Below are 13,890 nucleotides of genomic sequence, written 5' to 3'. Positions count from 1 at the left end.
GTTGTTCTTAGGATGGAGGAATAAGGCTCTTACTCTCAATGGGATGTTTACTCTTCGAGTCAGCCTGTTTCTTCCAAGGAAGGAGAATTCCCGATCCAGTAAAAACTGTGACCTTCACGGTGATTGAAGCCAAAGGGACACCACAAAGGCTGCTCCCATTTTGGATCCTAGCGTTTTGATCTTCTTTGATTTGCTAAGGCTCTTTAATAAGCAAGGCACTACCGTGAAGAAAGGGAACCGGATATTTAGATACTAATTCTGGTTTCAATTCTATAGCTTAGTGTGGATGGCTGGATTGGCTGGGAAAATGAACTCACTTGGCTTTTGTTTTTCTCTCTGAACGAATGAAGTGACATCAGTTCTCTTGGGAAGGGTGATTGAGATAATGGGTAAACAATCCTGTTTTCATAGGGAGCTGAATTAATAACCTTTATGGGTCTCCAGGGTATAATTAATGTTATACCGAGGCTACACTTCTGGCACCAGGGAAGTCTCTAAGTCCTTTTTTTTGGTTTAGATATCAACCAGATTTAGATAGCACCAGGAAGTCATGGGGATTTTAATAGAGAACCATCAAATATACATGTACTTAATTGAATCTTAGGAACTAAGAATATTTTTACTAGCAGAAAATGACCACCTATGTGACTGGCTCAGGCTTGGAGGGGGGGTGGGGAACTGCCTCAACTAAACATGGTTTTTTGTGGGGTGGGGGTGTGCCAGTTTCCTGCTACTGTTCTTTCCTCATTTGTTCTGCTGTGTGTGCCTTGTTGGTATTTGCTAGCAGAAACCCTGTGGCAGAAACCAGAAGGCTGATGAAAATATGTGGGAGAAAAATCATAAACTTGAGAAAATTCTCTTGTACCAGTGTAATTTGTTTTGTGAATAGGGAAGAAGACATCTATTAGCCTTTTTCTTTTTAATCCTTACCCAAGGATATGTTTTTATTGATTTTAGAGAGAGGGGGAGAAAGAGAAACATCTATGTGAGAGAGAAACATCGATTGGTTGCCTCCTGTACACACCCTGACCAGGGAATCAAACCTGCAACCCAGGTATGTGTCCTAACTGGGATAGAACCAGCAGCCTTTTGGTGTATGGGACGACACTCCAACCAACTGAACCACCTGGCCACGGCTATTATCTTATTTTTTTAACAGGATTTAAAAATGGTTGGTATATGTTTACTGTAAATAATACAAACAATTGCCCTAACCGGTTTGGCTCAGTGGATAGAGCGTTGGCCTGAAGACTGAAGGGTCCCAGGTTCGATTCTGATCAAGGGCATGTACCTTGGTTGTGGGCACATCCCCAGTAGGAGGTGTGCAGAGGCAGCTGATCGATGTTTCTCACTCATTGATGTTTCTAAATCTCTATCCCTCTCCCTTCCTCTCTGTAAAAAATCAATAAAATGTATTTAAAAAAATACAAACGATAAAACTTAAGGTAAAAATTACCCAACTCCTAACCTAGAGATGTATTTAGCATTTTTGTAAAATGTCCTTATGTAATTTTTGTACACATGTAATATAAGAATGCATATATATAACTTTTTGTTTGGTTTAATATTCTGTCATATTTTGGGGGGACTTTATTGGTTTTTTAATGATTCCTGTACTGATGTCATTGATTTATTTCTCAGGGTGTCCATTTATAGCTAGAGAGTGTTTTCTCTAAGATTGTAACATTTATGTAAAATACTCTAAAATCTTTGTAGGAAGATGAATCTATTAATAAGCAAAACTCCAGAGAAATTATTGATTCTGGGTAGCCAAGTGTTCCATGTAGTTAAGTGTTCATCTAACAAATGAATACTAAGACTTATTTTTTTAATCCCCATCTGAGAATATTTTTCCATTAACTTTTAAAGAGAGTGGAAGAGAGAGGGAAAGACCGAGAGAAACATCAGTGTGAGAGAAACACATCGATTGGTTGCCTCCTGCACGACCTCTGACCCGGGCCTGGGCTGGGGAGGAGCCTGCAACCGAGGTATGTGCCTGTGACTGGACACAAACCCGGGACCCATTGGTCCTCAGGCCAACGCTCTGTCCACTGAGCCAAACTGGCCAGGGCTGAATACTAAGTTTTTTAAAACAGTGTTGATGAAAGCTTTTCTAGAGTTTTATTGCACACATTCCAGCTGAGTCTTTTGGCCCGAGGAATGTATCTTAATGAAATAAAGACATGCACAGATATGTCTGTCCCATGCTGTTCTAGGTGCATTGCTCTTGAAGGTAAATATTTGAAAATTGTGCAGCAGCTTATGACTATCCAATACTGCCTTCAACCTTGCAGTAATAAAACTTTTCCTTCTAAAATATTTGAGAGAGGGGAAAAATAGTCATAATAAGAGAAAAATGCTTATTAAGAATTGTATACAAAGCCAATTTTATTAAGAAAAAGCACTCTACTCTTTCAAATATAGTTATGTATTTTCATCCTTACATAAAAAATATAGATATATGCACTCATAAATACCTTGATATTTTCTCTTATAAAAAAAAGTGCCCTCGCTGGTTTGGCTCAGTGGTTAGAGTCTTGGCTCATGGACTGAGGGGTCGTGGGTTCGATTTTGGTCAAGGGCACGTACCTCGGTTGCAGTCTTGATCCCTAGCCGGGTTGGGGTGCGAATGGGAAGCAACCAATTGATGTATCTCTCTCACATCATGTTTCTCTCTTTGTCTCACCCCCTACCTTCCACTCTCTCTAAAAAAATCAATGGGGGAAAAAATGTCCTCAGGTGAGGATTTACAATAACAACAAAAAAGTGTAACATGCACATAGAAAAGCACACAGATCCTAAGTTTTCACCTTTGATAGATTTTTGCAGACTCAACACACATGCATAAATTTAAAATTAAAATATTACCAATGAACCAGAAGTTCCTACATGTCCTCTCCTATCTCACTACTTCCAGCCACCTCCATGGTTAATTGAAGTAACCAGTGTCCTGGCTGATGTCACCTTGGATTAGTTTTGTCTGATGTTGAACTTTATAAAAATGGAATAATGTTCTGGCTTCTTTTGCTCAGTGTTTGTGGGGTAGGTATAACAGGTTCCTCTTCCCCCATGTAGTATCGTAACTAGTCTAATTTATTTACCACAACATCTGTTTCTTGTTTGTTTGTTTTTTCAGTTTTGGGCCTTTATAGCTAATGTTATTATAAACATTCCTGTATTGGGGCACATATGTGTACATATCTGTTGTGTATCTGCCTAGGAATGGGGTTACTGAGGTTGGATGTGTGTTTGTTCCGCGTTAATAGACAAGAGTCAACACTGACTCTTAGGGTTTAAGTCTAGTGGGTATGGAGTGGTACCCGTTGTTTAGATTGCATTTTCCTGATGACTAGGGAGTATTAGTACTTTGATCCTAGGAAAATCTACTGTTATTCGATCTTGTGCTAATTCATCTTTATTTCAGTTTTAATGGTGACTGTTATCTCCCTCTGGCATTGAAGATGCGTTGTGCATCAAATTCTTCATCACCAGACCCAGAATTTATTCTTCTGCATCATTTAAGTGGGACATCACCAGTAGATACAACTTGTCATGCGGCCAAATTTTGCTGCTTGATGACCCAGTTTAATGTGATTTCTATTCTGTGTTTGAAACCAAGAAATATTTTAGGTTACCATCTGCTTTACATTGTGACTGATTAAGATGTTGGTCAAAGAATTCAACTTAAGAAAAAGGAAAAACTCTCTGGCTTTAGTGCAATAATTTTCTCTAGACCAGTATGTCAAGTGTGAGTCATCATGCCCTGGTTTTTATTCAGAGGAACCTTGAGAAGAATCTCACTGTAGCAGAGAAAATTACAAGTACTTTTGCAAATGCTTGGTAAAACAAACCAGTATTCCACTTGAGTTGAAAGTGCTATTCACCTTTTATGCCTATTTAATTACAAGCTATGAAAGCTCTCAAGAGCTCATGTACATAGCAGATAATATTTCATTTTTAGGAATGATGACTGGGAATGTTCAAAACCAGTTTGGGAGGTTCTAGAATAAGGCCATCATTGACATAATGATTGGGGCAGGAGAAACACATTTATCCTGACCAAATCAAGACCATGTTTATCCTTCTCTAATTATTAATATGTAATACTCAGACTCTGAATTCTTATATAGATGGAAGAGTTTTAACTCCTTGTTACCCAAATATTTGTTATTTGATACTAGACAATTTCATATGTAATATGACATGCACCTAATAAAAGAATTTCATTAACTTCCAAAAAAAAGAAAATTACAAGTAAATTTAATGTAGGTACAAAGTGAATTTGAGACTTCAGTCTAAGTCTAATAGTTCTATGAAATATTTGTGGGAGAATTGTAATCCTGGAGTCCGGATTCTAGCTTTTAATATTAAATTCTCTTGGCTCATGACATAAAACTAAGAGTCCTTTAATGATCAAATTGCTGGCCTTGTTTGGCGAATGTCACCCCATCACTCCCTTTATCTGGTCCTTTGCTCTGGAGGTTCTGCAGAGCCTGTGCTGTGTAAGACAGGAATCCTATGCTATTCCTTCTTCATACTCTTTACAGATGCTCTTCTCTATGCAGGAGTTGCCCTTGTTACCATGTTAATATTTAACAGAACCAAGCACAGAGTGAGAACTTGATAGATCCTTCATGAGTAAATGCACAAATGGAGGACTGAATGAAATAGAAGATTGTGTCTTCTTACTGAGTTCATATTTTTATCATGAACAGGTACATGTTCGGGTTACTGGCAACCTGACTTAGAAAATCATTGTAGTATTGGCTTACAGGTAAGAGGGACTGAGTTTGTAGTTTTGTAACTTTACACAGGAACTGTTTATCTATAGCCATGATTGCATGTGTGCCATTGTTTGACCAAATAAATGATTGCTGATAAAGAAATCCTAAGTGTTTTTTTTATTTTTCCCACTCTCATTCCTTTTCCTAAAATTTTTGGACCAGGAAAGAGGAAGGACAAAGGTTTATTTCTGTTCCCTGTATTGCTTGTTTAAAATTCGTTTGGCTTCTTTTTTTAAAATTTAAATTCTTTATTGTTTAAAGTATTACATGAGTCTCCTTTTTCCCCTATTGACCTCTCCCCGACTGCCCCCATCCTCCAGGGAAAAAAAACTCCCTTGGCTTTTGTTTTTCTCTCTGTGCATTGGTTATGCTCATATGCATGTATACAAGTCCTTTGGTTGATCTCTTACCCGTAACCTCACCCCCCGCCTTCCTTCATAGGTTGGACAGTTTGATGATTCTATGTCTCTGGTTCTATTTTTGTTCATCAGTTTATGTTGTTCTACAATGTTGTTGGTTGGGACCACAAGAAAATATTCCTAAACTAGAAATCTTTGATGGATGTATTTTTTGTGATTAAATTTGGTTCCTTTACATTGTGGCCTTTTGGTAATTGCTGATCCTTATTGAAGAAATTTTAAGTTAATAAATAATAATAATAATGATAATAATAATAATAATTGCCACTTTTGAGTATTTAATTTGTACCCAAAACTTTGCTAAAGACTTTTGCTTTCATTATCTCATTTAATCTTCATTTTCATCCTGTGAGATGTTGACAGATATACTCATTTACTAATAAGAATAATTGCTTTCGAAAGGTCACATAAAACTTGTAAGTGGCTGAGCTGGGGTTCAAACCCACATCTGTCTGCCTTCAGTGTCTGAGCCACTATGTTTAACTGTTCTTCCCTGGTTTTTCTATGTATGTATGCTTCTCCCCTCACATATTGTAGTGGTAGGATGCATTCTTGTTTTAGTATGTTAAAATAACATACTTTTGGTTGTTATCAATCTTTATGTAGTTACTAGAGGCCCAGTGCATGAAATTTGTGCAAGAGTAGGCCTTCCTTCTCCCGATTGCTGGCACCGGCTTCCCTCTGGCACCTGGGACCCAGGCTTTCCTCTGGTCTCCAGCAGGCACCCGAGACTCGGGCTTCTCTTGCAACCCTGGCTTTGTCCAGAAGGTCATCCGGAAGGACGTCTGGAAGATGTCCAGTCTAATTAGCATATTATGCTTTTATTATTATAGATAGATATTTGTTAATTTGACATCTTAGCTATTCTGGTCAAAACTCTTTCATTTACTATTGTGTGTACAATACTTAGAAATCATGTTATTTTGTGTGTTTTTTAAGCAGGTTAAAGGAAGAAAAAATTATTTTGCGTTCACATAGGTCATATTTTTCTGATAGGCAGTTTAGTCTAAACAGGTTCTAGCAGTCCTCAGACAGAACCCTGGAATTTAGATATTTCTTGTTAATTTGTGCAGAGCAGCATCTCACGTTGTTGTGTGGTTTACTGTGCAAGGGCATAATGCATGGATAGCAACAATGCAACTCTTTTACACTTAAGGTCAAATAGCAAAGAGAAGGGTAAATAAAATGAGAAAGGGTTTCACATGAACTGACCCATCATTTATCGTGTATTTAGATTAGCATCTGAAAAACAATAAATGTCAAAAATTTGTATTATTTTAAGTAGTTGACATCTACATGTTAAAAACATAACTATCAATTTTGTGTCCTGTAATACCACAGTGGATAACTGTTTATTTATGTTGGTCTGCCAGTGCTTGTGGGGAAGGGTGGTATGCTTTACAAACCCAGCTGAATGACATGTCTAGACAGGGCCGAATATTTAACTATATAACAACACAGTTCAGAAATTATGGCTGAAAAACTTTAATATTTATTGGCAACTCTATGCCATGTTATATTACTTCGTATCTTTATTTTCCTGGCTCGTTGAAGAATTAAAGTTTATTTTTAGACAAAACAGAAGATGTCTACAATGTGATATAATACGAATCCAGGTTTTAACTAAAATATATTTCCCACACCAATATGTTTCTTGATTTGGAGAATTGAGTAAACCTAAATAGGAATTATTGCTCTGGCATTAAATTTGGATAGGAGCCCTTTGAAACGAACGTAATAGGAGAGCAAAACTGCCACTTTAAATCCAAATTTTCTTTAAATGTGGACTTACTGGCATTAAATACAGTGTGTTTTTTAATAGTTCTCACTGTTTTAGCATCTAATTTTTATTTTCTTTGTTCTCCCTCAGGTAGTCTTCTAGGCAACGTACTCTTCTCTAGCCACTTAATGTTACCTTTTCACAGGAGAGAAATTTCCAGTGCCTTCTCTTCCTCTATTGAGCTATTCCTTCCAAAACAGGCTATTATAAACAAGCCATGGTGAACATTTCATTGTTGAGTGTAGGAGTTGCTTACATAGCCAAGATACCAGTCCTCCCTTTTAAAAATTTGTATTTTGCCATGATTTTCCCCTGTGTGTTTTTTTTAAACAGTGTGATTTGATAATCAAACGTTTTAAATTTGATTAAATCTAATTTATCACTTTCTAAAAATGGTTATTACTTTCTGTGTCTTAGGAAGCCTTTACCTACCCCCAATCTTGATAATATTCTCATATGTTTCCTTCTGAAAGCTTCATAGGTTTAGCATATGTTTGACTCCATGATCCATCTTGAATTATTTTTTTTTCACATGCTATATTATTAACATTCAATCTTTAAGAGATATCACCTATGTTTTATCTATTTTTTAAATTATATATTTTTATTGATTTCAAAGAAGAAGGGAGAGGGAGAGAGAGATAGAAACATCAATGATGAGAGAGAATCATCGATCAGCTGCCTTCTGCATGTCCCTCACTGGGGATCGAGCCCTCAACCAGGCATGTGCCCTGACTAGGAAATGAACCGTGACCTCCTGGTTCATAGGTTGATGCTCAACTACTGAGCCACTCGGGCTAGGCATCACTTGCATTTTGGAAGTGAGGATTTTGGCATTCTAAGAATTTGGCAGTCTAGACATCATATGTAATAGTAAGTTTGATTTCGAGTTTTAGAACCTTTGGAGGATGATCATGATGAAGATATATGTTTGGTCACATCTGTTATAGCAATTTGGTCAAAACCTTTTTGACATACCTCTATCGTTGTCTCAAAACCATTGTGATTAACAAACAAATAAATAAATATATATATATTTGGTAACCGGGTCCATCCCCATAATGAAATCAGTGGTATTGGGTGCAGAACAAGATTGCAATCATTTGTGTATATATTGTACCAGGTAGAGATGCATTTCTGTATAGATATCCTATGAAGCTGACCTGGAGTGATTTGTCTATTAAGATACTAAATCATATTGCAATTAGTAGTTGAAGTGAAAGAATCAAATTGATTGAGTTTATTTAACCTAACCTACTTAATTTTTACTAGATATAGTATGGGGCTCGAAATTGCTATCAGTTTTCAGTTCTCTCAAGTTATATCCCTTATTCCTACTGTTTAAAGTGTCCCCTCTGACATTATAGAAACACCACTAAGTACCAGCATCTCAGGCTACAGGGAATTCTCAGCAGTCAATGTGGTTTCATTGATGGTATATATTTTGCGTTCTTATTATGTGATAGCCACAGTGCAAGCATTATATTTCTTACAACAATCTGGTTTTAAAGAGGAAGTTAAGATTTTCACAGCACACACTTGAGGGTTGTGTGGGGGAACATACAACAGTTTCCTAGTACATCTTCTGAATGGTGGCTTCTCATAAGCCCTACAAGTGTCTGAGTCACAGTAGGTAACACTACAATATATAGTACTGCTAATTCAGTCACTTCTGAGATGTGTGCAGGTATGTGGGGAGGAAAGAAAGGTCTTCGTGTACTGTGAGTGACTGTGTCTAGGACAGTGCTATGGGGGTAGGAGCAGGACAGGAAGAAGCTAATGTTACTCCTAAAGGGAGCTTCACTTTGTATTGCAATGCAAATGTATGATTGCACTCTTTAAACTTGCTCTTTATTGGGGGGAAAGGTTGTCCTTTATTTTTAGCTGAGCAAATGAACATAATGAGGACTGTTGAGAGACCTCACTGGAGTATACTCAGATTCCATCACAATGCTAGTGTTGCCCATGTTGCAAATGGTGCTTGTGTCTGTGTAAATAGCAAAGAAAGTGGGCCAGGTTCATAGGAGTACCCTTTTAAAGTGGCCTTCTCAGTAAGGAAACATTAGCTTCAGTCGATAATTCACAAAGAAACTAGGACAGTTCCCAGGCTCCTCTTTATTTGCAGAGATAAACAACTGGGCATTAATAGAATCATGCTGAAAGCAACAGTAATAAAATTCATTGTGTTCTGATTCTGTCCTCTGAGCAAGGCTATATTAATTTTTTAATCTAAAAATTGTGCCTGAACTGGAGATGTATATGCATTATAAGCTAAATTGAATGCTTTTCCTTAAAGAGCATTTGTTTTGCTTAGTGTTTGCTATTTTTTCTGATTAAAATGGGTTAAGATTAATGTTTCTAGTCTCAAGGATGGTGACCAGTTATTTTTTATGAACTAGTTTGTATTGTACACAGGAACCAAATTTAATGGCTTTAGTTATTTATTTGTTCTTTCATTATATTTTGATAAAAATTTTTACTTTCATATTTGTTATCTTGCCCTGGCCAGTGCGGTTTACTTGTTTGGAGTGGCTCCCCATGCACTGAAGAGTCTTGGGTTCGATTCTCAGTCAGGGCACATATCCAGGCTGCGGGTTTGATCCCTCGCCCGGGTGTGTATAAGAGGTAACCAGTCGATGTTCTCTCACATTGCTGTTTGCCTCTCTCCCTTTCCCCTACTCTCTCGAAAAAAAACAAAAAAATAAACTTACTTGTTGCATTTTAATTGAATGAGGTCATGTTATATGAACGCTTTCAGTCTGTAAATCAGTTAATATATGTAGTAGTTAATAATTTTAGGAATATAAGTCAAACTAGCTTTATCTTATAAGTCATATACAAGGTTTTAGAACATTGTTACAGAAAAATGTTCTGACTGCTTGGAACAACACTCTTAATTGTCCTGTGAAACCAGCCATGCCATTCATTGCCATCCCAGTGTCCAGATTTATGTCAACATTAATTACTGCTGGTGGGGGATCCTTTGACTCAACACTGTGTGGGTATTTGCAAATGCACCATTGGATGCTGCCGCATGCAAGTGAATGTTGACTCTTATTTATAGGTAAAGAACTCCCCTGTCTTTGTAGATATCGGGTTACTTGAATCAAGTAATATTTGTTTAGCTATTTATCCATTAATATGTTTAAAAAGAATCTTCTCTAAGAAGATGCATTAGTCATTCACTGTTTGATGAGATGATGGCACTGACATTCTCATTGTGTAATCATAAAATAGCTAATTTTGTTGTGTTTAATGCCAAGAGCAGATGTATGTCCTAGAATAAACAGCATGCAAGCCCATAACTAAATGTATTATTTAGAAGCATATTAAAATCTTTGTATTTTTTTGTGGTTTAAGAAAGCAATTGCAGTTTGCATTGTGTCAAATTTTCAAAAAAAATCAATGTGATTGCTGTCACAGCTTAAAAACTTCTTTGAAGAAGCATAATTTGGCTCATGTGTTTGCTTCCCTTCTGGGGATTGATAGCCTGATTGCTGTTTCTCAGTCTTTGGGTCTGTCCCTTTTCATCAGTCTATGTTGTTCTCTATAATCCACAAATGAGTGAGATCATGTGGTATTTATCTTTCTCTGACTGGCTTATTTCAGTTATTGGCTCACGTGTTTTTAAGTATACTGTGTTATTCTGAGAGACTGTGTCATGCATGGAGGTTTAGTGCATTAACTCTGGAAGCAGACTGCCTGGGTTCAAATCTTGCCTGCATACCCGCTTAGTGATGTTGGGCAGTTACTTAAATTCTTTGTGCTTCAATCCCCATCTTTATAAAATGGTAACAACACTGATAATAGTATGCACCTCTTAGGGTTGGTGGGAAGATGTATAAGTTGATATAAATAAAGTGCATGGCAGGCATATAGTAAGGACAAATGAGCAAGAGTATAAAGGGTGAAAGAGATAGATGTGTGTGTTATGGCGGCTTCTTTTATATCAGTTCCAATTCTGTAAGTCTGTGAGGTCCTGATCAGTCAATGATATTTGGTATTACTTTAGATTCTCCAGGGCATTACATAAGGAATAAAAGACATGGTCCCTTCTTTGAAATCTTGCACCATATTTAAATATGTAAACAAATGAAAGTGTTAAGTAGCAATCTATAATAATAAAAACATAATATGCTAATTAGACTGGACAGCCGAACGACCTTCCGACATCATTCTAGGCATCCTCTGAACAAAGCCATGGTGGCGGGGGCTGAGGCAGAGGCTGTGAGGGGCGATTAGGCAGGCAGGCAAGCAGTTAGGGGCAATCAGGCAGGCAAGTGAGCAGTTAGGGGTGGTCAGGCAGGCAGGCAGAGGGGTTAGGGACGATCAGGCAGGCAGGTGAGCAGTTAGGGGCGATCAAGCAGGCAAGCGAGCAGTTAGGAGCTATCAGGCAGGCAGGCAGAGGGGTTAGGGGCAATCAGGCAGGCAGGCAGAGTGTTTAGGGGCAATCGGCAGGTAGGCGAGTGGTTAGGGCCGATCAGGCAGTGCAGAGTGTTTAGGGGCAATCAGGCAGTCAAGCAGAGGGATTAGGTGCGATAAGGGGCGATCAGGCAGGCAGGTGAGCAGTTAGGGGTGATTAGGCAGACAGGCAGAGTGGTTAGGGGTGATCAGGCAGACAGGCAGAGTGGTTAGGGGTGATCACACATGCTGGTGACTGGTTAGGGGAGAATAGGCAGGCAGGCAGAGTGGTTAGGGGTGATCTGACAGGCAGGCAGACGAGCAGTTAGGAGCCAGCAGTCCCAGATGGTGAGAGGGACCCTTGCGGGATTGGGCCTAAACTGGCAGTCGGACATCTCTGAGGGGTGCTGGATTGCGAGAGGGTGCAGGCCAGGCTAAGGGGTCCACTCCCCTCCATGCATGAATTTTGTGCACCAGGCCTCTAGTCTATATATAAAAAAGCCAAGCCACCAGAATGGAACAACCAGTCGCTATGACGTGTATTGCTGCGGCCAACTGGCCTGACTGGGCCTCCATCAGTGCCCCGCAACCTCCCGTGGCCCCTCCCCCCAGCAGGCCCCACCCTCGATCAGCTCCCGCCCCCACCCGAATGACCAGTCGCTATGATACCCACTGTGGCAGCCAACTGGCCCAATCAGGGCCCCGATCAGCGCCCCACAACCTGCGGCCCCTCTCCCTGGCTGACCCAGCCCCCGATCAGCCTCCCTACCCTGATTGGGGGCCGAGCTGCCTGGCCAACTACCCGCAGCCCCTCCCCCCAGCCAGCCCTGCCCCCGATTGGCCCCTCTCCCCCACCGGAACAACCGGTCGCTATGACATGCATTGTGGTGGCCCACCAGCCCTGATAGGCACTCCCCAATTTCCTTTGGCCCCTCCCCCTGGCTGGCCCTACCCACGATCGCCCCTCCCCCCTATTGGGGGTGGGGCCAGCTGACCTCCCACAGCCCCCCCTCTCCCTGCCGTCCCAGCCCTGATTGGCTCCCCTCACCCCAATTGGTGGCAGGGCTGGCCGGCCAACCTCCCATGTCTCCTCTCCCCTGCTGGCCCTGCTCATTGGTGTGGGCCGGCCGGACCCCACCCGTGCACAGATTTGTGCACTGGGCCTCTAGTGTATACATAAAAAGATGTGATTCTTTTGCAGTGAAAAACAGGGGAGATGAAGGAGTATAAAAGATGAATTTTGATCTTAGAGGACAGGAAACATAAAATCCCCTCCCAAAAAGTCTGAGCCTTTTCTCTTTATGGAAGAGAGCTCATTATGTTTATTCTCTTATAGAGCTATTAATTTATTTTAGATGAAGTTGAAGTCCCCCTACTTTCCTTTAAATATCTCCCTTGCTTTCATCTGAGCTCTTGTTAGTCCATAATAAAAACCAAGTGCTCCAGCGTGGAGGTTCCCGACTTTCCAGGTCTGTGTCCATTTCCAGGTCGTGGTGGTATGTGCTAAGTCTGGAATACTCTGGTCTCTCACCTCAACCTCCCTGAGACCTTCCCCATTCTTCACAGTGCACTTGTGTCTCAGCTCCAGGATACCTTATCCAGCCACAGACCTGAGTCCCAGCTTCCCAGGCTCCAGCCTCAGTGCTCTGTTATGATTCTGGGGGACACTAAGTCTACATGAAAGCTCTTTGCAAATTATGAAGTACAGTAAAGATGTGTTTGTGTGTGTGTGTGTGTGTGTGTGCGCGTGGGGGGTGGGATGCGGGGAGGACATTGCCTGATCTTTCTTGCATTATTTTTTACCTCTTGTATGTGTAACCTGTTATCTCTCCCCCACCTCCCATCCTAGCCTTGGGAAAAATCAAGGCAGTAGGGAGCTGCAATGACTGCATGAGCTGAAGGATGCTCTGCTGGGCATAGCAGAGGTGGCTAACAGATCCAGGGACAGCTCTCACCAGAGGCTCTAGCAGGGGTCCTCAAACTACGGCCCATGGGCCACATGCAAATACAAATGTTGTATTTGTTCCCGTTTTGTTTTTTTACTTCAAAGTAAGATATGTGCAGTGTGCATAGGAATTTGTTCATAGTTGTTTTTTTTTAAACTATAGTCCGGCCCTCCAACGGTCTGAGGGACAGTGAACTGGCCCCTGTTTAAAAATGTTGAGGCCCCCTGCTCTACAGTCAGTGAAGGCAAAAGAGCAAGGGCTTCGTTTTGACAGATAGTGTAGGTGTGGATGTCACTGTGTGACACTGGCCCTGTTCTTTTTTAAAATATATTTTTATTGATTTCAGAGAGGAAGGCAGAGGGCGAGAGAGAATCATTGATCAGCTGCCTCCTGCACGCCTCACACTGGGGATCGAGCCCACAACCTGGGCATGTGCCCTGATGGGGAATTGAACCATGAACTCCTGGTTCATAGGTCAGTGTTCAACCACTGAGCCACGCCAGCTGGTCTGCTTGCTGCAGGCTGCTTTGCTACTGTAAATTTTGAGTACAGTGTTTGTG

The 13,890-nt window shown here is 40.4% G+C and overlaps 1 protein-coding gene across 7 annotated transcripts in view; it reads left to right on the top strand.

The window, feature by feature from the left end:
* SIPA1L1 (signal-induced proliferation-associated 1 like 1) overlaps nucleotides 1-13,890 on the top strand; it is a 339,956-nt gene that overhangs the window by 97,576 nt on the left and 228,490 nt on the right. Inside the window, exon 1 of one of the 7 annotated variants that reach the window (XM_015562017.1) lies at nucleotides 4,750-4,774. The exons of the other annotated variants lie outside the window; for them this stretch is intronic. The gene's annotated coding sequence lies outside the window, so the exon portion shown is untranslated. Of the gene's footprint in view, nucleotides 1-4,749; nucleotides 4,775-13,890 lie in introns of those variants that run through there. 7 annotated transcript variants of the gene reach the window in all.

Source organism: Myotis davidii, unplaced genomic scaffold (assembly GCF_000327345.1).
Source record: "Myotis davidii unplaced genomic scaffold, ASM32734v1 scaffold17, whole genome shotgun sequence".
In the NCBI taxonomy this organism is placed as follows: Eukaryota; Metazoa; Chordata; class Mammalia; order Chiroptera; family Vespertilionidae; genus Myotis; species Myotis davidii.
This window is presented reverse-complemented; position numbering and strand designations above follow the sequence as displayed.